Source organism: Alligator mississippiensis, chromosome 1 (genome assembly GCF_030867095.1).
Source record: "Alligator mississippiensis isolate rAllMis1 chromosome 1, rAllMis1, whole genome shotgun sequence".
NCBI lineage: Eukaryota > Metazoa > Chordata > Crocodylia > Alligatoridae > Alligator > Alligator mississippiensis.
In genome coordinates this window covers 142950258-142975876 of record NC_081824.1, presented here as the reverse complement: position 1 = coordinate 142975876, position 25619 = coordinate 142950258, and the positions used below count along the sequence as shown (strand labels likewise).

At 42.9% G+C, this 25619-nt stretch overlaps 1 long non-coding RNA gene across 1 annotated transcript in view; it reads left to right on the top strand.

Annotated features, from left to right (window-relative positions):
* LOC109281199 (uncharacterized) overlaps positions 1 to 24302 on the top strand; it is a 125422-nt gene extending 101120 nt beyond the window's left edge. Inside the window, exons 3-4 of the long non-coding RNA XR_009455628.1 lie at positions 12069 to 12144; positions 16825 to 24302. This is a non-coding gene — a long non-coding RNA (uncharacterized LOC109281199). The remainder of the gene's footprint in view (positions 1 to 12068; positions 12145 to 16824) is intronic.
* Positions 24303 to 25619: the final 1317 nt, after the last annotated feature.

The window sequence follows — 25619 nt, the reverse complement described above, 5'->3', positions numbered from 1 at the left end:
TCTGGCCCAATAGAGTTTCATCAATGCAAGTGACAAGGAACCTGGTCTGCTGTGCATGGGGGTTAAATACAGACTGTCAAAAAGCCTAAGGCTGAATATTCAATCTTTGCAGGTTAGTGTAAGCTGCGTAGATTCAACCGATAAGCAAGTGATCAGACATTCACTTTTGATTCCAGAAATGCAGCCACATGTCTGCAGTGACCCAGGCCAGAAGCCAGGGGGCACTAGAGTATGCCTCCCTGCTGGGCTGGAGCAGACAGATTGGGCCAAGGCTAACCTATCCACCCTGTGAGGGGGTGGCTTGCAGGGAGGGATGAAAATCATCCTAGGATGTTAGGAGGTAACTTGAATCTGGAGAGGATCTGGGACAGAATTTCAATGACCAGATTTAACCTAAGTTAGTTAAACTTGGATGGATATAGTATCACACTTAAACCAGTTCCAGCCATTTTGAAAGTGGTTTATGTGCACTGAACTTCTGTTGTGTTACAGATTTGAACCAGTTTTGAATCACTTATACCAGTTTGTGTAATTTCTGTCCCTGGCCAGGCTGACCTGAAAACAAAATCAATCATCACTCATTGGTATGCCCACTCTGGCCTTCTGTGCAAGCTGGCTGTGTGTTGGGAAGTCAGAGGGGAAATGTGAGTTAAGGAGAGATTTGACAAGGGAGTTACTTGGTATCCTCCAAGGTAGTGGGGGATGAGGGACTGGTGACACAGAGCTGGAGAATGTTGAGTGATGTGCACACATGAGCTTTCTTTTTCTAAAAGGAAAGTTAAAAGGTTTGAGTTTTGCTGCTACCAGTCCATCAGGTGTTCTTTTCAAACGCAGGCACACCCTCTTTCCTATCAGGGATTTGGATCATGTCTTCCAAGAGGCCTTTTCTGCATGAAGAAATACCGTAATGAGAACTGCCACCAGAAATCTTTCCAAAGAGTACAGTCTGGTTGCCTATTCCATCCCAACTGAGAGGCAGTTTCAGGGTGGAATACCATGTGAAAAAACCTACTCTCTGTCCCTGATGCTATTAATGCTGTTTTCCCAACAAGCCCATAATAAAGAATGTGCAAATGGTATTGGAGACGAGGCCTCACTCCTCCTTGCCAGGGTCATATCGACCTGCCTGAGCTGTTGAGTCAGGTTCCCTCTTATTTGTGCTCCGTCTATCCCTATAATGGTTTCTATCTTGGTTGCCTAGTAATTGAGGCCCTACATAAATTGAAGTTGCATCCATTTCCCAGAAAACACAAAATCTGTGATTGTCTGAAAAATCAAAAAAAAAAAAATTAATAAAAATAAAATGCTGGCTCCCCAGTGGGAGCCAACAGTCCTCGCTGCCAGATGGGGAAGGTGTTGGCTGGCAGGGCAGCACAAAGGGCAGCAGAAAAGTTGGCCACCATTCTCTTGTCCCTGTCCCTCTCCCCTCCCTTCCTTCCTCCCTCCCTCCCCACCTGAGGGCACTTCAATCAGTGCTGAGGGATGGGGCCACACAAAAAGCAGCCAGCAATCAAGATGGTGGCTGCCCCTTTGTCCCTCCTCTCCCAAGGCGTCTCTGCCAATCAGCACTGAGGGGTGGGGGCCCCCATGAAATGGCTCAGAATTAGAAATTTAAGCCACGATGAACCGGCAAAAATTGGTCAGTACCCCTGTGATTTAGGTAGACCCCTTCTCGGTCATGACCCAGCTGCAACAGAAAGGTGTTCTCAGTCTTGTTTTGCCTTTGTCCTTTGATCATCTGGTGATTGTCTTCCATGAGAGCTGGCAAGTCAGGGTTCAAATTAACATACAAGGAGGTGGAACTACAACTTGGGCCTCCCATGTTCTGAGCTGGTATCTTAATCATTAGGGTACTCAGCAAAAGTTGGCAACATGACACTGCTCTTTGTTCACTGTCAGTCACTAGGTGTGGATTTTGGGTGTCTATCATTTTGGGACTCGTGCACTATTTCTTTGTGTTCACGGTGATGCTGACTTGCAATACAGTTGGGTGCCTCCATGGCAAGTACTGAGTTGCATTTGAGCATGCACAGTAAGATTAACACATAGAGTGAAAATGTAGCCATGTAAGAACTTGAGATATCTTCTTATGATTTGGGCTCTTATGTGACGTGAAGTGCTGTATGACTTAGACACCTAAAAACTGTGCGTCACTTCTATGCATGTATATTGGCAGCAAAGCAGAAATCTGCGCAGCATGTGCTTGTACTTAAGACCTCACCTGTAGTTTGTACCAGAGACAGTGTGACTTTCATCAAAACCGTTACCTACCAGTGTCTTTTCCAAAACTCCATTTCAACAAAGGCACAGTTTGCGTCATTATCTATGTGTTCTTAGGATGTTCTCTTTTTACATAGGTAAAACTAAAGGATTACAGGGCTGCTTTACAGATTGTTCATAAGTTTTGAGAACAGGGTGAAAGATCAGGTCATTTCATAGCAGACTTTCTGCTTGGATTAGATAGTGCTGTTATTAGCACTAAATAGACCCACAAGTGAGAGAGAGAGAATTCTCTACAAAACTCTTGCTTTATTATTGAAGAAAGTTTCAAGGTTGGAGATATACATGGCAGCCATTTTGGCAAATGCCTTAACCTACTGGGTTAAAAGGTGGGAAGGTCTTTCTTTGCTTTTTCTGCAATGTATACAAAGTTACATGCTGTCCTGGGCGGGGGGAGTAGGAACTAAAAACCACACAATTGACTCAAATGCTGTGAAAGTGCTCTTTACCTTCTGAAATGTTGAATGGGGATTTGAGCCCCAAGACATAGACATGGCTCCCAGTGGACACTACTGGCCAAAAGAATATGAACTTGAATGCTGAGGGTGTATGCATACCAGAAGGAGAATATATGTGGATCACATGCCTCGGAGAACCACTGTAACTGTAAGGCAGGTATCTACTTCTGCTTCCCATGTGGATATGTTTCTGCTCTGAGTAGCAAGCTAACCCCCAGCAGTATGGTAAATAAGTTTGCAGCATGTGATGATTTTTTTTCTTTTTAAGCCCTTGAGTTTAAAACATTCAGGAAATTTGTGTCTTTATGTATCTTTTGTCACAAGGATATTGCTTTTTCTTTTAAATACATTTTTAGTAATATAGTTTATACAGAAATTATTTAAAGTTCTTATTGGATATGAAGTCCCCTCCCCCAGCTCTGCTATGGAATTGACTTTTAAACATTTTCGATTACTTTGTAATCTCACAGCAACAATTCTAATAAAATATAGCTGTGCTATAAGTCACTCAAGTCAACAACTTTGAATGAGAGAGCCAGAGGGAAGAGTTTCAGATGTACTGGAGGTTTGTGCGCATGCATAAGTATAATTTGTTTTTATCACAGTAGGATTTCAAGGTCTCACTCTGGATCACAACATGTTTGTGTTGGGTGGTATCCCAACACAGAGACAGTCCATTCTGTGAATGTCCAATGGGTATTTTAGTTAGAAGATTATCCAGCCAAAGAATGTAAGAGCACTGAGAACACTTGCATAACATTTTCTCTTCCCAAAGAAAGATTGTTGCATCCTGGCTTCTCCTCTGTCCTTTTTTATTTCACTCTGATTTATAGTCACACTAGAGGTCAATTCAATTTCTATAGATAGATTAAATCATCTTTTTACCTGGACTCATTGAAGGGGTATAGATAGTTACAACACTACCAAGCCAAGTCTGACTATATAGTTTATGTTCCATATAACAAGTGATATGCTTTTCCATAGCCAAACTATTGGAGAAAGAAGGAAAATATAGTTATCTAACTGTACAACACACTGCTTCCTAAAAATTGATTTGTTCTTTGACTTCCTCCTTTCCTTTTACCCCTCCCAGTTAAAAGTTAGCTTTCCTTTTTTAAAATAAGAGGAGGAAATGAATCAAAAGTATTTGGCCAATGTCTTTTGTTGTTGTTTTGTTTCCAAGTTGGTATAGAGAAGGAATAGTCAGCTGCACAGTGTCTGACACTTACAGAAGTAGCCCAAAGAGAGAAGAGTTATGAGACAAATAACTAATGATAAAGGAAGTACAGTAAGTTTTTTGTAAGAGGATTGGCGTGTCTGCTGCCATGCAGGCAGGCTTTGCCTCCTCAAGAGTCCTTTAGACCATCCAAACAATAGTCCATAAGCAGACTTGGGAATCTGCAGCCTTGCTGTCTAGCTTTGCTCCATTGAGAGCCCCTCAGCCAGTTCTCATAACACAAAACAATGAATAAATGAGTACAGTAAACCTTTAGCCTTTTTCCAGATGGCAGGAGAGAGCCCTTTAACTCTGGCCTTCCCTAGAAGCGAGCTCTGCTGGGTTTCAGATGGCTCCTTCCCCTAACTCAAACTCCTTGCACTTTCTCTCCTTGGGCTTCTAATTGTCAGCTAATCACCTACAGCTGGGCTTCTACTCCAAGACTGTTCACCTACCTTAAGGGGCCAGACATTCCTGTTACAGTCTCATAACTTGCAATTTAATCATAGGAGTTTCTGTCTCACCAATTTTAAATTCTCTTCAAAGTACTGAAAGCATCTGTGAACCTTATTAAATCAGACCTGGTTTGATGTAACAATGTCACCTTCCACCCATGTCAAAGGGATGCCATTTCCTGTATGCCCATGTATGCAGATTATGAGCATCCCAGGAATAGATAAGAACTTCCATGTTGATACCTAAAGATGTCTATTTCCTAACCTCGTGCTCTCCTTAGCTACTTTGTTTTCAGACAATGCCTTTCAGATGTTTTGACTGTAGTGAATGTACTGATTTTGCCCAGCATGTCTGGGCTCAGAGAATCCTCTTCGTGGTTGGTGGAGCCCATCCACCAATTGGGTAACTGTTGAGAGGGGCTTGCCCTGCCCCTGCTTTGGGCAAAGAGAGAGAGAAAAAAAAAGGAAAGAAGCCTCAGACTGGTTCAAGACTGCACTCTGCCGGTCCAGCAGAATTTTGGGGCAGAGCCTCCCAAAGAGAAGAAAAGGAGCTGCATGCCCAGTATGTGGGGAGACACATCAGGGACGGAGAAGAGTGGGGCTTAGAAGAGCTGAGGAGAGCTGCTCAGCAGGGCAAAGCAGTAGTCCATGAGAGCCCCTGAAGACTTCTGTCAGCAGGGAATGGCAGATGGCTCCAGCAGCTAGGCTCTTGGTACGCAGCACAGCGCATGGTGTCTAGACCCTGGGAGCTGCGCAAGGTGGCTCGGGTCTGCAACCTGTGGCATTCAGCCAGAGACACAGTGCATGGGCCGGTGCATGGAGCAGGATCTTTGGAGCCCCTTGGGCAGCTCAGGTCCCCAACCCCTGGCACAAGGCTGGGAGCTCAGTGCAAGAGGTGCTGCACAGAGGGTCTGGGAGCGGACCAATCCCCGCTGCTGCATAAGGCAGCCTGGGCCTCCAATCCATAGCAAAAGGTTGGGACCAGGGAGCCAGATGGTGCTCGGGCTACTGAGCCAGCAGACAGGGCTGAGCCAGATACCCCAGAAGCCCTGCATAGCAGAGCCCCATTCTGGGGTGTCACAACCCAGTGGTTTTGGTGCCTTGGCACGGTAGAATTTTCCTGCCACACGAGAGCCTCTTGCAAAGGTAAAGGCTTTCTGTTGCTGCAGAAAACCCCGGTGCAAGAGAGTTCCCGCCATTTGGATGTAAATTTATGTCCCGCTATTGGCCAGTTCTAAATTATGCACACGTGGCAGCTAGTAATTGGCTTGCTGGCCGTTTAAAAATTAGCGCGACTTCCGCCCAAGTCGGAGAACTTTAAGCATGCTGCAGAGTGCTTCTGAAGAGATCTGACTCATGGCTGAGCTAATTGATAGCCTGATCACCTATCGATTCGTCTCCCTGTTGCCGAGTGCAATCCCAGACGTATCCCTTTCCCTGCCGGCCCGATTTGTAGACGGACATGCTGGCCTGAGCCCTGCCAGCTAACGTGGTTGTTCAGACGACTGGACCGTTTTTCGTCGCAACAGCAAGCGACGTAAGTAAAGTTTTACAACCATAAAGCTTTCTCGGCCTCTCTATTCACCAGCCTGCCCCGACGAACGAGTAATTATTGAATCACTTTGAGTCGGCTTTAGCCGTCCGAGACATGGGGGACAGTTACCTCCGAAGTCCACCACAGGTAAGAGAACAACTTGGCACAGAGGACAAGAGCCACCCTCCAGGCCTGGGAGCATGAGTTGCAGGGGAAAAGGATTCCTACAGGGGAGGGGGAGGGGAGTCCCCTTTGGTTAGTTAAGGGCTTCTGAAAGTGGAGGTCCTACTGGGAGATTCATAGATTGTAGAGTCGGAAGGGACCATAAAGGATCATCATGTCCGACCCCCTGCCCCTGGCAGGAAAGAGGACCGAGGTCAGATGACCCCAGCCAGGTGACTATCAAGCCTCCTCTTGAAAACCTCCAAGTTAGGTGATAGCACCACCTCTCTTGGAAGCCCATTCCAGATTCTGGCCACCTTAAACAAAAAATTTCTTTCTAATGTCTAACCTAAATCTACTCTACACTAGTTTGCAGCCATTATTCCTAGTTACTCCTAGGGGTGCTCTGGTAAATAACGCATCTCCAATTCCCTGTTGTTCTCCCTTGATAAACTTATAGGCGGCTACAAGGTCTCCCTCAGACATCTCTTGTGAAGGCTGAAAAGATCCAGCTCTCTCAACCTCCCCTCGTAGGGTCTTTCATGAAGGCCACTAATTATGTGAGTGGCCCTCCTCTGAACCCTCTCCAGATTCTCCGTGTCCCTCTTGAAGTGTGGCGCCCAAAACTGGACACATTATGCGGTACTGGTCAGGCCACAGTTGGAGTAGAGGGGGAGCATCACCTCCCTTGATCTGTTGGTCATGCATTTGCTAATACACGACAAGGTGCGATTGGCCTTGTTGATAGCCACATTACACTGCTGGCTCATGTTCATCTTGGAGTCAAGTATGACTCCAAGATCCCTCTGAGGAGGTCATCCTTCAACCTATAGAGGCTGAGGAGGTCATCCCCCAACCTATAGGTGTGCTGGAGATTCCTCCTTCCTAGGTGGAGTACCTTACATTTATCTTTGTTGCATTGCATCCTATTTCGTTCCGCCCATTGATCCAACCTGTCCAGATCAGCCTGTATCTTCTCCCTACCCTCTGGTGTGTTAACTTTGCCCCATAACTTGGTATCATCTGTGAACTTGGAGAGGGTGCTCTCCACACCCTCATCCAAATTAGGCCCCCCTGAAGCTTCCTTGAAGGGCTTGGGAAAAGGGGTCATCGAGTCTGACCCCTGCCTAGGCAGGAAAGAGTGCTGGGGTCAGATGACCTCAGTCAGATGTCTATCCAGCCTTCTCTTAAAGACCCCCAAGGTAGGGGAGAGTACCACCTCCTTTGGAAGCTCATTCCAAATTTTGGCCACCCTTACCCTGAAGTTTTTCCTGATATCTAGCCTAAATGTGCACTCTGTCAGTTTGTGGCCATTGTTCCTTGTTACCCTAAGAGGTGCCCTAATGAACAGAGTATCTCTGATCCCTTGCTGCGCCCCCCTAACAAATTTGTAGGTGGCCACACGATCACCTCTCAGCCTTCTCTTGTGGAGGCTAAAGAGGTCCAGGTCCCTCAGTCTTTCCTGGACAGGGTATTCCAATTGCAGTCTGACCAATGCCACACAGAGGGGAAGTATCACCTCCTTGGTTCTATTTGTCATGCATCTGCTGCTGCATGATAAAGTGCAGTTAGCTTTGCTGCTGATTTTGTCACACTGACAACTCATGTTCATCTTGGAGTCCACTATGACCCTGAGATCCCTTTCTGCTTCTGAGCTGCTGAGAGGATCACTTCCTAGCCAGTTGGTGTGCTGGATATTTTTGCGCCCTAGGTGCAGCACTCTGTACTTGTCCTTTTTTGTACTGCATCCTCTTGTGTATTGCCCACTTTTCTAACCTGTCCAGGTCTGCCTGCAGTTGTTCCCTACCCTCTGGAGTGTGCACTTCACCCCACAATTTAGTATCGTCCACAAATTTGGATGGAATACACTTCACACCCACATCCAAGTCACTGAAGAAGATATTGAAGAGTACTGGTCCAAGGACTGAACCATGCAGGACCCCACTACCCACATCCTTCCGGGTTGATACCGACTTGTCTACTACCACTCTCTGGGTGCAACCACTAAGCCAAGTTGCCACCCACCAGACCGTGTAAACATCTATGTCACAGCCTCTTAATTTATTTATGAGAATGGGATGAGTCCTCCACTATTACTATTCCAGAAAGCTAAGTTGCTGTTCTGACCTTTCTCAGCATTTAAATTGCTAACATTACATCTTTGCCAAAAAAGACCTTAAGTCCTTTCTAGTGGTCTTTAGTGATGACACTCTAGTCTGTAGGGGGAATCTATTTAATTGGGAGCTTTTTTAAATTCTGCAGAAGGAGAGGTAATTAGGGATGCTACACATGCCAGTGGATGACCAAACACTCATCAGGTGCAGCTATCAGCTGTATGCATGTGGGTGGGGCCATTAAAGAAGGTCTCCAAGCCTTGATCTCAGAGTCCATACTTGCTCCATGGTGCCATCTTGTTGCCTGCTGCCTCTAGCATATTAAGCCAGAGAATTGAGGAAAGTGTCAATATTACTGCCTAGGCCTGTTGGCAAGCTATGAATTTCATTAATGAGGCCCATTTTGAAATTGGACCCTCCAGAACCATTCAAGGTCTACTATTCATCCCCAGGTCTTGGCTCTCATCTTACCATAGGAGCATTTGTGACAGAAGAAATTTCATAGACATTAGGGCTGGAAGGGACCTCGGAAGATCATCGAGTCCAGCCCCCTGCCCCAGGGCAGGAAGTCAGCTGGGGTCATAGGATCCCAGCAAGATAAGCATCCAATTTTCTCTTGAAGGCATTCAAAGTAGGTGCTTGAACCACCTCCGATGGCAGGCTATTCCAGACCTTGGGGGTTCAAACAGTAAAGAAATTCTTCCTTATGTCCAGCCTGAAACGGTCTTGCAGGGGTTTATAACCGTTCGACCTTGTCATCCCTTGGGGCGCTCTGGTGAACAGATGTTTCCCTCAGATCCTGGTGAACACCCCTGATAAACTTATAGGTGGCCATCAGATCATCCCTGAGCCTGTGCTTTTCCAGGCTGAAGAGTCCCATAGCTCTCAGCCTGTCGTCGTAAGGTCTGTTTTTCTGAACTCTGATCATGCACGTGGCTCTTCTCTGCACTCTCTCAAGCTTCTCCACATACTTTTTGAATTGTGGAGCCCAAAACTGGACACAGTACTCCAGCTGCGGCCTCACCAAGGCTGAGTACGATGGGAGAATGATGTCCTGGGATTTGCTTGAGAAGCATCTATGGATGCAAGCCAGTGTTTTGCTCACTTTACTAGCAGCAGCATCACATTGAAGGCTCATGTTCATCTTGTGGCCAATCATGACCCCCAAGTCCCTTTCATCTGTAGTGCTAGCCAGCGTAGCACTGCCAAGCCTATAAGCATGCTGCAGGTTTTTCCTCCCAAGGTGGAGAACCTTGCATTTTTCGGTGTTAAACACCATCAGGTTCTCATCCGCCCATTTCCTGAGCCTGTTAAGGTCAGCCTGGATCGCTCTCCTGTCCTCAGGTGTGGATGCTTTACTCCAGAGTTTGGTATCATTGGTGAACTTGGCCAGTCCGCTTCTGACTCCAATGTCCACATCAGTAATGAAAATGTTGAACAATATAGGTCCAAGGACAAAGTCTTGGGGGACCCCACTGGTCACAGGGCACCATGACGATTGATTTCTGCCAACCACCACCCTTTGAGTCCGACCACGGAGCCAATTCCCCAGCCAGCAGATCGTGGTGGACCTGAGGCCGCAGTTGGCCAGTTTTGCCAAGAGGTGATCATGGGATACCAGATTGAAGGCTTTTTTGAAGTTAATATATAGGTTGAAGAAATATATAGGTTATTTCTATTATCTTGTGTTCAGTTTGTTTCCAGTTCTCCATCCTCATGGGATGCTTATGGACAATGCTGTTCTTCTACTCCCACTCACTGAAAACAATGGGATATTCAGAGAAAGGCACATGTCCAGCTCTGCAGGCTGACTGCACTCTGATGGAGCTAGCCCTGCTGGCCCAGGGAAAGTGTCCCTACCATGAAGGCAGAATTTAGCAGATGGCATGGTTGCAAGGTCTGATTGAGGAAAGACTGGGTTTGTGGGTAGATGTTATTCAGGGTCTTTTGGCATTTGGGGAAGATGTGGGAGGCAGATTATTAGATTTCAGAACTAACACCCAATGTCGGCGAATGGGGCAGATCAGATATCTCAAACTGCTGTTCAAAGCTGCATGTCAAACTCAGGTAGACGATACATGAATTCATGGTGAATTCGTGTTCAGAAGTATTTCTTTGCAAGTCAAGATACTAGAAAAGTTGGGTGGAACTATACCACATGACATCAGCTATGAATCTGGTTTTTCACTTATATACAATAGATATGAAAGCTCAGACTCTGGTTCATAACATTAAAGTAAAGGATGGACTATATATTGGATCCCATTGACACAGAAGAGTGGGGTATGCAAGGGCTTTTGTATAGTTCTTCTGTTCTTCCTCTATGGCCTAACCTCCATTTTCTGTATTGGATAGCAACCACTGTAGTTAAGGCTGCATAAGTATTTCCATTTAAACACCCTATTTTAATTTACTTCTCTGCCTGAAGTCAAATTATATTTGGAAAAGTTGAACAAAGATAATTTGGACATCTGTAGAATAAGAAAGCTTGCTTGTATGATGAGGAAACTTTTTCCCTAGATCATCTCTGTTCTTTTGTGACGTTCTAGGGCTGAAAGGACTGAGGGAAATAAGATGTAATTGGTTTCGGAAGCAGCCATCATGGAAGCATACTGTTTAGTGTTCTGATGTCCATTGTTTTATTTGACTGAGCTATGAACATCTAAAAAACTGTATTTCATGGATACACTGAACACCCAAATACACTTGTTTTTTCTTTTTACCTCTTTTTGGAGTAAAGATGGGTTTTACAGTGCATTTTATGAATGGCTGATTTAGATGGATACTGAAAAATACAGGTCCTTATCAAGACCTGTTGAAGTCAATGGGAATCTTTACAGTAACTTTAATGGCCTTTAGTCTGGGTCCATAATGCATACAGTAAGCTGAGGTACGATTCCAAGAAGCTCTTGTCATCCTCTCTGTTATAAGATGTGTAATAAAGGAGACAAGGACTTTTGAATCACATACATACCATAGAAGGTAGAAGCTGCACAGCTCCTTAGCAGGAAGATCTACCTGGGAACTTGATAATGTTAGGAAATGGAGTGTTCCAGTGGCATACTGGTAGGCAAATGGTTCTGAAATGTCATCTTTTTTTTTTTTAATATACAATTTAAACCACTAGGCAGTCCCAGTAATGTAGGTTGTTTATGTAGGTTGACCTTTTTATTTATTATTTGGTATCAAAATTTTAGATCCATCTTGCCACTTTGTAACAGGAACTGCAAGGATGCAGCTTGTTCTTCCTACTTTTCACTGCTTGATGGTATAATTGTCCTGAGCAGGCTTCTGACCAAAATGTCAAGGTAATAGGAAACGGATCCATCATTTTCAGTGTAACACTACAGAAGGAAATGCTGTCAGATAGTCTTAGTTTAACATTTAACTTTTGATTTAAAAGAGAGAGAGAAAAGTGTGTGTGAGGGATAATAAAGTTGATGCAAAAGCATAGCGGATAACATAGTAGTCATAATTCTGTGCCATCGTTATGCTGCAGGTAGTTTAGCAGAAAGAATATAATGCTGTGGAAAAGAGCTAACCTCAGATTAATCTGCAGCAGAGGGAGGGGTCAATAAAGTCCCAAATGAATGTTTACATAATTGAAAATAAACTTATGTGAAAATGAATTTCTTGGAGTGTTTACAAATCCAGGTGTGACTACTTTGAGAGCTAAAATCTGATTGGAAACAGATGTGAAACAAAACTGATCCATTCTATTTTCACTTCACTGTCCAGGCTAAATAACAACCTCAAAAAAATTAAACATAGCATAAAATCTTTGATAAAATGAAGTGCATTTAACAGTGATTTCTTTAACTTGGTTACTAATTCAAGTATGTTTTTCAGATACATCTGTTTGCTTGTTGTCACATTGTGGAGTGAGCAGCCGTTGTTTCATTGGCCCTTTTGCTACCACCATCCGGTTAGTTTTTATCCTGCTTCGCTTGCCTGTTATATGCTTAGATTCCCCAGTAATAGATGGGAAGTGGAGAATGGTGCCCACTAAAGAGAGATCTCTCAAGTCACTATTATATTTTTATGTCCTTATCTCTACTCAGGCTCTCTGATCCCTGCTCCCCTGTCAGATGGACCTGATGCCAGAAGGCAAAACTTGCCAAGATATTTGCTGTAAACTCTTCATTTCCTAGTACACAAAAGAGTTTGAATTCAGTTTGCCTGTACCATTGGGTGTTAGAATTAAGAAACATGTTCCTATTTTAAGGGCCAGTCTGTAGAGTCCTTAGTCAAACTGATTAGAAATTATTCACATGGTAGTCCCATCCAAAATCGTTTACTGTGCTGTCGACTAATTAGCTGTGCAGTAAACATTTCGACATCTACACAGGCATCCCTATTAGACTGGAGTAAACTAATGTATCCAGCACAAGGTAGTACTTGTAAATACAAGTACCATCCTGAGGCAGAGTAAAAAACTCCACAGCAGCTTGCTTGTAGATGCTGCCCCGGCTGGCTGGGGCACGAGGGTGCTTCAGTTCAGGGACTGCCTGCCAGCTAGCCCCACACTGAAGAACTCTCATGCCTCAAACAGCTCCTCCATAACACATTGAGCCAGTACATAAGGGGTGTGCATTGGGATCTGGGGGAACATCTGTTCACCAGAGCACCCCAGGGGATGACAAGGTCCAATGGTCACAAACTCCTGCAAGACCATTTTAGACTGGACATAAGGAAAAACTTCTTTACTGTCTGAGCCCCTAAGGCCTGGAATAGACTCCCCGCAGAGGTAGTGCAAGTATCTACTCTGGACACTTTTAAGAAACATTTTGATGCTTATCTTGCTGGGATCCTTTGACCCTAGCTGACTTCCTGCCCTTTGAGCAGGGGGCTGGACCAGATGGTCTTACAAAGTCCCTTCCAGCCCTAATGTCTATGAAATCCTGCCAGTCAGGGCTGTTCAAACATGGTTCAATGTGCTGCGCATAAATAAACTCCAGTGCTTATTGCTCCTGAGTGTACATTCAAATGGTGCTCCCGAGTGCAGTACGCTCCAGAGCAATAAGCCCCAGAGTTTATTCGTACACCATAATTGCAGGTATAGACACACCCCTTATAACACAGAGCTCTCACAATCTGGCCTAAATAACTGTAAATAGGCCAAGGAAAGTTTATATTATTTTTTCAGTTATATAACAACCTGCAAATGAGTATTAGGGTGGTGTAAAATTTCACTGGCTCTTTTGTTTTGATACTTTTTCGACTCATTTTGAACTCAAAACAGCAAAATGGAAATGAAACGAAGGGCTTCAAAACAGCCTTGAAACAAAATGAGGGCAGTTGAAACATTTTGAAAGTTTCGAAACCTTTTGAGTTTTGAAGCAGCCTGGCTGAGTTCCCCTCCCCAGCGCTATGATGGGTTGGGGAAGGGAACTCAGCCCAGCTTCAATGGATTTTAGCTGGGGAAGGGAACTGAGCCCGATCACTCAGTTCCCCTCCCCAGTGCTGCAATCAATTGACTGGGGAAGGGCACTCAGCCCAGATGCGATTGATCGGGCTATGGAAGAGAACTGAGCCCCATTACTCATTTCCCCTCCCCAGCATTGCAATCCGTTGGGCTGGGGAAGGGACCTCAGCCCGATCACTCAGTTCCCCTCCCCAGCGCTGTGATCAGTCAGGCTGGGGAAGGGAACTCAGCCCAGCTGATCTGAGTGCCTCTCCCTAGCACTGCGACAGGCTAGGGAAGGAAACTGAGCCCAATTGCACAGCCCTCCTGGGTTTGTGACCTCTGATATGCCTGACCAATGAGAAAAGCTGGGTGCTCCTGCCTGGGACCTGCAGCATGCTGGCACGGGTCCCAGGTGGCAGCAACCAGCTTCCCTCCCTTATCTGGCAGGCAGATTGGGGGCCCGCAGCCCCGGGAAGACTGGCACAGCTCCCCCTCAGGTTTGCGGGCCCCCAGTCTACCTGCCAGATGAGAGAGACTGTTTCGTGCTTTGCCATTATAGCCTATGGGCAAAACATCAAAACAACATTGAAACAGCATCACTGTTTCAACTAAACAAAATAGAATAGCAGTTTTGAATAGAAACAGAATTCGAAACGAAATTCTGCTTCATCGAAACACAAGTCGAAATGGAACGGTGCCCTTTCGCACAGCCCTAGTTTGCATGTGTGATGGACATGCATTAGCTGACTTTTTCACCACATGTACTGTGGTTCATCTTCTTCTGCCTGCAGATTAAGGAGCTGCTCTCTGGTTGTAGTCTATCTTGTATTGTAGCTAGTCTTGAAAAAGTCTGCTGAATTAGCAGGTCTCTTGGCTGTGATAGTTGTCCTATTGAATTCTGCGAAAACACTTCAAAAACCCCTTGTTTGAGGGTTGAGAATGGATACACTTCTGCTTAAAACCTGTACTGCAGTTTTCCTATGCTCCAGTTTAGTAAATAATAGCCTGGCTTATTCTCTTCCATTATTTAACATTCAGATTTTCATAATAAATTCACAAACACAAAATAGTATTTTAAGTGTCTTTTCCATCTTCTTATTTTTCCCCTCCCTGGAACAGATTTTATGTTAAGTATTACAGGAACATCTTCATCCCAGTCAGAGTCAGAGTGATGCATCAGTCCGAATATCTTATTAATTGTGGGCAGACAGGTGATGTCACAGTCACACATGTCCACAAGTTGTAAGTGATTTTATAGTTTGCAGCCAGTGTCAGATTGACTTGTTCAGAAAATCTGTTATGATCTTTGATTTGACATTATTATTTCTGTACTATATTTCTTAATATAAAAAATTCTTTTAACATGACATTTTTAGTGCTGTTACAAACTCACTTAAAGGGCGCTGTATACATAAAATGTATGCATTAAGAAAAGACAAATTAGTTTTGGGGGAGACCAGGCAAAAAGGAGAAGGTAAAGAGCATGATGCCAGTAACATCAGCAGCAAGCACTTATTTATCACATAATACTCTAGTGTTCAGAGCACTTGCCTATAAAATCGGAGACCTGAGTTATAGGCCCTCGTCAGATTGGTTTGCAACAGAGCGTAGGCAAGTGTTAAGTGCTGAAGTCCCCCAACTGGATGACTTCTGCCCATGTTATAGACATCTAGCAAACTTTGCAGTCCAGAATAGAAGTACTTGCTCCTAATGAGTTTTGGGGCCATCACCAGGAGTCAGCTGTAGTATTACAGACTCCACAGATTCCATGATGGTGCAAAGGTGTTTTTCTTTGCCATCTACATCAGCAGTCTGGCTAGGAATTGACATTTGAGTCACCCCCAACATATTGTGGATGACGACGAACAAAGGTCTAACATCACAGCAAGTCATCTATATTATAAATGATTTAAAACAATTCTACCCCTAAATACATAAAGAAGCCTCCTTGTCCTATCCTGAAGTCTACCTTCAGCATACAGAGTTTAAAATATGTTAGCATATTTACTTGGCATTCACTTGGATTGGGTTTGGGCGGTCCTAAATGCTCATTGAATGTGCCACAGTCCACTTAAACTTACCTCCAGTTATTGTCTCAGTCTTTACAGGCATGGTGTATGCAGAGCTATTCAAGAGTTACTCAAGACTTTGTACCAGCTTTCTTTAGGTCTTTGCCTGTCTCTGTTCTTGTTTTTGTTGTTGCTGATAAGCTATAAACCATGTTTACCTCTTAGGATTAAGAGGGACCTTAAGGAGGGAGGGTATTCATAGTCTTCATTGCTAATTGATTATACTGATTATGACCTGTTTCCATTCATCTCAGTGGCAAGACTATAAAAACGGATCTCTTGCCCCAATTCAGACAAAGCTGGTAACAATTAGTCCATTGGAAAGGTGAAACCTTCACCTCTACCCAGTCTCTGATTTTACTTCTACAATCCAGAGCACAGCCAGCTGTAGATGTTGGACTAGCTGCTGCTTAGAAAAGTCCCATGGTTGTCATAGCAGCCCTTAAGTTTTTAGCTGACCCAGAATCTTTGTTACAGATTGTCCAAGAAATAATGACTAATCACTGATGGATACTTGTTCATCGCTTCCTTAAAAATGCTTTGAGGTTAAACATAAAATGAAGGGCTTGAAATTTGCGTCAGAAGCAGAAGGATTTTTGCCACAGAGTTCTCTTTCTTAATGTCAAACATGCTCTGCTATCAGAGTTTACTGGATTGAGGGCTTTCCCCAAATTTTCTTTTGAATGGTAAATTGTGTGCCTGTCAACACAGGTGAATTTGTGGTTGTTGTTGCTAAACTTTGAGCATAAGTCATTCTTGCTTGACATGGCATGTAGGGTAATTTCTTTCATTTGTTAGTCTATAATTACAGGATTGCAAAATTCATCACATGGTCACGAAAATTAATTCCATACTGCTAAAGCAAACAGCTTCCACTTGGCTTGCCAGGCTAGTGATTTCAGCTGCACTTGTGTCACTGCAGTTGTTTAATAAATTTAAAGTTTCTGAGAAATCAGAAAGCAGTGCATATTCCACTGGGGTCTTTGGTATGGCTCACTGTAGGTCCTCTGGGATGGCCAAGTTTTCAGTTCAGGATTTGAAATATTAAGTGACCAGAGTGTACTGCTATGAATTTCCATAATTAAAAAAATCTGCTCTATTTATAAAATGTCTAAATGTTCTATTACAGTGAGAAGAACGCACAAGAGAAGGCTACATGGAAGCATAAACACTGCATGAATTATTACCACTGTGCACAGTCTAAATGCACTCATCTAGTGACACAGGCCCCAGTGTTAAACTGAATACAATTGTGGCAAAGGTCTGTTAGTGTATTATTTATTCAACTGGATGTATAGATATTTCTGTTCTTTTCCCTGTAGTGATGGAGGCTGATAGCTGATTCCTTCTGTACTGAGTATGACTATGACCAAGTTATTTCCTAACATCCTAGTTCAAAGAGATGTCTTTGGCTGCAAGCTGCACGGGCAGTGGGATTTTGGCAAGGTCTTATCAGCTGGGAAAGTACCATATATTTTGTAATATTGGGACCTTCACTGAGAGCATTCTTCTCTCAACAGTTTTAGGAGGAAATTGCTCTCAGCACAGAACTGGGAATTGGAGTTCAGCAGGAATGGTGGGGAGGTGGTTTCCAAGTACAGAAAGCAGGGCCTTGTCCATCCTGGGTGTGGAAGGTAAGATTGAAGTGTGGAGTAGCTAGTGTGGTATGTTCACTGAAGAAACAAACTGAGACGCTACAGAGTGAGAAAAGTGTATTTGATAGACTCCCATCAGAGTTCATTTAATATTTATTTTCAAACATTAACTTTGGGGTATCTCAACTAATTGAAAAAGTGAGCTAAACATCTATTATATCCTCTGAGAGCTTTAAGAAGAAAGAACAGTTCTTTAAAATGTGATTTCAGAACCTGTGACTCTTAAGTGCTGGAAGTACACCAATAATACAGCTAAGATGGTAGATCAACAAAGTCTGCAAAACATGGCCAGCGGGTTGGCAAAATCTTCTGACAAGCTACCTTCAATTTAACTATAGTAAAGGACAAAAAAACTCACCCCAAAATTGCCCAAGGTGCAAAACGACTGCAATTCTCCTTCGACCAACTAAACAAATGTGTAGGAGGATTTCAAAATCAGAAATGGAACAAAGAATATCAGCACCTGATTAGGCTCATACATCAAAGTTGCATCTGTAAGAAGGATAAGAAATAGAATAGTCTTTGGCCCATGTTTAACCCAAAATCTGCAGGGGACAAAAAGCTGATGTTAAATCCGACTAGACAGCCCATACTGCAGATGGGCCAATGCAAAGCCTAAACCTGGCTGAACTTAATGGAAAACAACACCCAAGAGCAATGAGGCTGAAGAAAGCTTCTGTAAATGATGTGCATGCAATATAAATAACTCAGGATTTGACTGAACACTAAATCAGCTGATGACTACTCTAGACTCTGGAGATACCTGAGGTTTTTTATTTTATTTGAATTTATACAAAAATATAAAAGGGCTGCTTACTTAAGCTTCTGTGGCAGGTCTTCATTTTTTTTCTTCAAAATTATTCAATTGGTTTAATTCAAATTATTTCTTGCTATAATGATATCTAGCAGAGTATGCAAGAACGGTATCTTTCATAGCAAGAGTAAATATAATTAAAAATGTGTGAACAAACCTAGTATTTGCCTAGTATTTTCTTGTTAATCCTCCTACTGTTAAGTAGGCTTTGGCTAAATAATTTATCCTGTTAAATTGATACATATTACAGCAAGCCAGGGCTTGGCCAAAAGAAAATGCTGCACTAACGCAAATGAACTGCAATGTTTCATGAATTCACTGTCTTCTAGTAGACACTAGAGGGCACAAATTCTCTAGCAGTTGTGTTTTATCTTTCATCTTTGTCAATATGAATGCTAATAACAATCTAACTAGATCAGGCTTTTAAGAGGGACTATAAAGCTTAATTAGAAATGCATAGGAACGTTAACGAAAGTATTCATTTTAAATACATTTATCAAGGTAGGTAGAGAGATGGATGTATATTCTAGGTGTATATATATCATCCTTTATATTTGTATAACATGGACTTGTGTCTATATATTATATAAATGTCATTAATGTATATAACATTTGCAGGTAGTGCATACTCATACACACATGATGATGCAATTTAAAGGTTTTTAGTCTGAACCAGTGATGGCAACATGACTCATAGGTGATTTAAACCACAAATGAATTAGGCAGTTCAATCTAACTGAATGTCAAAGATTTATACAGCAACATAATTTATTTTGTATATAGTATGCTAAAAAATTGTTTTCTGAAATATGCTGGACAGTTTTAAACTTTTCTATTTGGCCTCTTGTATGTATTTTTCTAACTGTAAAACCAGCTGCTTTGCTAGCATTAGCTTAACTTCGCAGGATTCTAAATGAAGAATTTGTTACTAATCAATTTAATTTTAATCTAAAACACACACACAAGTGTCACAACTTTAGACCCTGTCAACAAAGCATTTAAACATGTACTCAAGTCCCACTGGCTTCTATGGGTTTAAAACACAACATTAAAATTAAGTACATGCTAATCTATATCTTGAGACCTGGTGGAGCTAGAAGAAAGTTTGCTTCCTTGGACAGCGTAATGGTCTTGTTTCAAGTTGAGTTTGGAATGTTAGCGGCAATTTTGGAGGAGATGGATTTGTGAGCAGAGTGCAATTTATCATATAGGTATCAAGTCAAAGATCCACCCTGGTCCGGTGGCCCATTGGACTAGCCTGGTTAAGTCATGCCACATTTTGCTGACCAGTGCCATGTGGTGGTGATGTAACTGAAATCATGCCCATCTGCTGTCAACTCCCCAGCTCAAAAGACCAGATGCCCATTTACAACTGGATTGACTGGGGGCTGACCTTCAGCACAAGTCCACAATGACGCTCAGACTCATACTGTGTACAGTGTAGTGAGATGCCATGACCACCTTGCAACCATGTCCCCTCAGCTGGCTGTCACTCCCAAAGACTTGACTTTATTTTGCTGTCTATAATCAAACCCTCTCTAAAGCTCTATCCCCTGTGCCTTCACAGGTACACAAAAAATCATACAGTGATCAAACAAACCAAGCAAACTCCTATTATAACCAGGATGGGCAATTATTTTGGCTGGAGAGCCATGTAGGGAGGTTTGGTGAGCTGTTCTGGGACGGGTCACGCTCTCCCTCCTCTCCTGCATCAGCTCACCAAAACTCCTTAAGTGGTCCGAGGATGCCAGATGGAGTGTGTGGGTGGGGTGTCCAGGGAGACTGGCCCAGGACCCCTGCGGGCAAGGAGTGCCCAGCCGGGTGCATGGAATGAAGCTGTGAGCAGGTGGAAAGTGGCACCTGGGAGCGGGGCAGGTGGGCAGAGCTGGGGTCAGGCTGGGACAGTGGAATGGTGACTGGGGTAGAGCCATAATCTGCTTCCTGCATGGCCCTGTGATCCCAGTGCTGGTCACCTGTCCTGCAGCCCCATCCCATGCACCTGGCCACATGCCCTACCTGCAGAGGTCCCAGCTGGTCTCTATGGATTTTGCTGACCGGCTGGCCATGTTTTGCAGATTTTGCTAATCTACCATTTTAGCTGCATACTCCATCCAGTACCCACACAGTGGTAGGGGCAGGTTGGACAGGCTACGGTGCTCAGGCAGTGAAACTAGCAGTAGCAGTCGAAAGGAGCCAACACTGCCGAAACTGCCAGGAACGAGAGCCCGGCTGCTGAACAGTCCCAACCAGCTGTGCCCTGCACCTGGGCCAGGAGGGGCCAAGGGATCCACTGCAGGCTAGATAAAATTGTTTGGGCCAGATTAAGTCTACAGGCTGTATTTTGCCCACCCCTGAATTATCATTTCTGTAATAACCCTGGTTCAGTTTTCTGCTCTACCACAGTTTTCCGCTGCAACCCTGGGCATGTCAGTTAATCTCAGTGCTTCACTTCCCCACTGCCAAAATAGAGAACACTCTTATGTCCATCTCACAGAATAAGAGTGTTGTTAGAGGTGCTCAGTTCCTGTGATAAGGTGGGCCGTGCAGGTACTGTAAGTATAAGATGTACAGCCATTGATCTTTAGTCTCATCCTTCCTCAGAGCTTCCCCCTCTTACAACTAGTTTGTTTGTTTGTTTGTTTGTTTGTTTGTTTGTTTTACTGTGCTGTGTTGGTTCTCGCTGCTCAGACCTGATGGATGTCTTGCAGTCAAACTTAGCTAACTCTATTCCAGCTATACAGTTGGTCCCATAAAAGGTATCACCATTAGAAATCCTTGCATCTTGCATAATTCCTAGACCATCGCAGCTACGTCACTCTAACTGCCAAAAGCTCAAAGAAAGAGATAGGGCCCAGAAGGTGGGGAGAGGACTTTAAACTCTGGGGCAAGGAGTGTGGCTTACTGTGTTTTTGTACAGTATTGAGCACAACTGGGGCTGATCTGGTTCACAGAGTGGCCCATCCCAGACAATTTTTATTATTGACAAGCTACAAAATGTTTACTGACAACCAAATTTTTTTATTGATATATGTTTTCCCTTCTGTCAGACTCTAGACTAGGGCTAGGTTCAAACCATAGTAAAAAAAAATGTTTGGAGATTATTGGTAGAAAAAAATTGAGTTTGTTGGTAACCCTACTTGATTGCAGCATTGGGTTTACTCCGTGTTGCTGCCCTCCTTCCCCGTCCCCCCCGCAGGGGTCTCATGCTCACCCAGATCACACGCTGCACCATACTGCTTCCCCCCATCCCAACACAGAACCCCAAAGAAGATCTACTGCCTGTATACCTGCCACCCAGCAGTCTTAAAGGCAGATGGGAAGCAGCACCAGTACACAAAGCTCTGACAAGGTGCTGCACTCTGGCTTGGATAACATTGGTGCTACTGTTCTGTCTGAACTACAATGGTGCATCCAGCTTGTTTTCTGAACGTGGAGCTTTGCTGGATGTGTGGAGCTGTTGTTGTGGAGCTGTTTTTGCTTGGTGATTTATGGACAGTACAATTTTCTTACAGAATTTAAAGACAGCTGTATTTAGCCTGGTTATTTACAGTGTCCATACATTTACAAACAGTTGGCAACCCTGCTGGTTGGGAACTTTAGGTGCTCCTATAATATAAATATTACAGGCTGTTCTGGAGCAAGGCCATAGGAATTCCTAAGTCAAGAGGCACTCGTGAGATTGGAGCATTGGAAGATTTCTCCAATGAGCCTTTGCTGCTCTCAACAGTTACAAAATATAAAGGGGAGCATTTTTTTCTGGCAAATGGTGTCACAGGTGGGACTTCAGCAATCAGAACCAGCATCCTGAATTCTCCCAAGAAGTCAGCTAGTTGCTAGTGAAAGGCTAAAGCACGTACCCCTGATGACAGATCCTACTCGGGAAGCAAGCAGCTATGTTCTGCACAGTTCTTTTCTATGGTCTTCATCCACTTGTGGAGCTAGTTGCAAAGGATGATGGTTGCAAAGAGAATTGTTTATCATTGTGATCACTACTCCTCTGAACCAGCATTTGCTTCTGACCAGATCACAGTTGTGAATCAAATGATGGGCAGGTGCTTATCCACAGAGAAGGGAGATGTAGTCTTCAACTTGAACTTCTGATTGTTCATCCCAACTGTCCTGATTAACACAGAACTCCCCAGAAATCTGAGCCCCAAATCTTACTTAGATCATAATTGATAAGTTTATGGGTCTCTCTCTAACAATTTTTTGTGCCCACTTGAAAAAAAAATGTAACGGTGCAACTTTATTTTCACTTGGATCAACACTGTTATTAAAATCTGTTGTTGGCCTCTTGTGTTTTCCTGAGTGTTGAGTGATTTGGATAGTGGTAGTAGGGATTGCGCTGTGTTGAGTATAGCTGCAAAGAGTTAGCTGAACTATGTCTGACTGACTTATGCTAGTAGCAATTATAATGATTCTTCATTTTTGTAAAATCTAATGCCTTTCACTGTAATGGAGAATCGGAAATCAAGTAAGAAACACAGAAGTAACTGTTCCTATGACCACAGAGACATCTGAAAGAACAGTGTTTGAAAGGCTAAAGAACCAAAGTGAGAATGGAATATTGGTTACTTGCAGGCGCTTTGCTTTTCTTCTTCCAAATCTACCTACCACATTAATGGCTTGATTTAAATCAAGAGAGGCAGAGATTTATGAAGGAGCAGAGATTAAAATAGCTGAGCTTTGTCAGGCATCAGATATTAAAGATGCTGATTGTATAAACTCAGTGTGATTAGTCAGAAAAGCAGCTGTAAAAAGGCTGCTGTGTGTTGCACTTATTGGCTTTTTGATAAGATTCATCCAGGAGGTAATGGGCTGAGAGATACTTTAATGTTAGTGGGAGTAATTGCTATTAATCAATAATGCTTTTGAATTTTAATGAGTACTACTTATGCTTTGAAGAGCCACCTACTTTCTGCACCCTGGCTCTCCTATTCCAAATTCTTTCTTTTTTGAACTTACTTCCTGTTGCATTGAAGGGAAGGAATCTTTTTAATCAACAGTAGTGTAGATTGCAACTCTGGATGCTTTTTAACATTGAGGGGCTTTTTGTGCTCTCTAAAGTACTTCTAAATGAATAAATGCATGTAAGTCAAATATGTGAAGGGTGGTTATAAAGAGTTTGACGATAGATTATACTCTGTGGCCTCAGGGGATAGGACAAAAAGTAATGGTCTCATATTGCAACAAGAGAGATTTAGGTTGGATATTAGGAGAGCTTTCTTGCTATGAAGGTGGTTAAGCATTGGAGCAGATTATTTAGAGAGTTTATGAAATCTCCATCTGTGGAAGTGTTTAAGAAAAGATTCGACAAACACTTATCTTGAAAGGTTTAGACTGGTTGTTCTCAACATTTTTAGACTCAAAGCGCCCCTTGCTGGATTCAAGTTTCCTCTTGTTAGGCATGAGGCAGCCCTCAGAATATGCCAGCTCTTCGGTTTCACTCATTTTTTACTATGGAAAAACAATAGCAATTTTTTTGCTGCAAAGTATCCAGAAAGATCATAACAGGTCAGAATGTTTTTAACACTGTGGGTTCCTATTTGAAATCTCTGGTTTTATCTTATTAATTACATTTGCCCACCCAACAGTGTTAACATTGTGCAGTACCCCACAGCACCCTTGAAAGAATCTCAAGGCACCTCAGGGGGTTGGTAGGCAGGGAAGATCCTGCCTTGACAAGAATGTTGGACTGGACGAACTCATGAGTTGCCTTCCAGCCATATTTTTCTCTCTCTTTAAATCCTCCTTGGAATTCTAATTTTCCAGGAGCCTGATTCTGTGAGGCATCAAATGCCCTCAATTTCCACTGCAATGCAAGCATTAACTTTGGGTGGAGGGGGTGGAAGGCAATAAGGACAATCATAGGGTTTTAAATTGTTTTGTCTGCATTTTCAGTGCTTTGTGTTGTCATCTGAAAAATGACCACTTGGCTACTTTATACATGTGAGGATCTAAAAACCAAATAAAAAACTCTCTCTCAGATAGTATTTCAGTATTAATCTCTTCTCTGACTATCCAGTCACTTGAAATTAAGCTGTTGGCCTGTGTTTTATACATGTCTTTGGGTGTAAGCAGTAGGGCACTAAGTGTCTGGCATGTATCTGTGAATCACTTTGTAAATTAATGATTTAGAGTTCCTCTTGATAATAAATTTCTGTATTTCCAGCAAAAAGAACACAGGTAATAAAATGTCCTTATTTATTAAGTGCTGGTTTTCTATTAGTATACCTCTCTTTAGAAAAACCCACTGCACATCTTACCAGCTCTTCGGTTTCACTCATTTTTGACTATGGAAAAATAATAGCAATTTTTCCATGAATGCCATCTGCAGCTATCTTAATTGAAGAGAATATCATAAATCTACTCACAAATAGTGTACTTATGTTCTGTTGAGTTACATTAAGTGTAAAGCTGGAACAACGCTGCTGAAGTCACCAGGATTTCTTTAGATTCTCATGGAATAGATTTTTACCCACTCTTTAAATAAAATAACCATCTGGGTGGGAGGAACTTCCAACATGCTGATGCCTCTCCTTGCCATGTATTTGAAGAACAGCGATCGGATGATGCTTGCTTATATGATTTCCAGTGACTTCAGCGGGCATTGGATCTGGCCCTCTAAGATGAATTTCCTCATTGTGAATAGCTGTTAATTGCTTAGTGTTATTTGATTCTCCATTCAACTGGCCTTTTGCAATCTGGCATTTCTCAAGCTGCATGAAAGTTGTTAGCCATTCTGTTTGTCACTCGGAGTTTGTAACCTAACTGAGGTGCATGTTTGTACAAGGGGTAATTATGGTTTTTCTCATATTCTTTGGTTACCACTGCCCACCTGTAATTTTGACATATAAATAAGTGTTAAATAACAGAGTAATAAAATCGGGGTTTGATCCAGTGAAGGGAACATTTTCCACCATGGCGTAAGGAAATCAACTCTGTTAACAGCACACAATTTTTTATTTTCAGTGTCTGTATTTATTCCTCAGCCACTGAGGTTAAATTGATTGCTAGGCAATCTATAGATAAGCTAATACAAATATTAGCCTATGAATTTCAAACACTGTATGCCATAGATGTGCACACTATTAAACAAAGCTTTATAAGAGGGTCTATCTGTAGAGCTTGGATTGTAAGTTAGGCCATCAGGTTGTGATTCAGGTTTTTATATAAAAATTGATAAGAAAATAGGAGAGAAATAAGTATAAATACTCATTCTTGTTGGGAGAAGAAGCTGCATTTTGACATTTTGTGCTAGAAGGACTATCTACCAAATAGTGTACCAGGAAACCAGCACTTCAACTAGATTTTTCAGATCAAATTTTTTTTTCACTGGAAAATATAGATTTGTTGAAATTGAAACTGAGACTGTTTGTTTAAATGAAGAGGCAGGTTTTGACAACCAATATGAAAGCAATTTTTTAAAGCAAAAGTTTTGCAGTTGGTGAAATT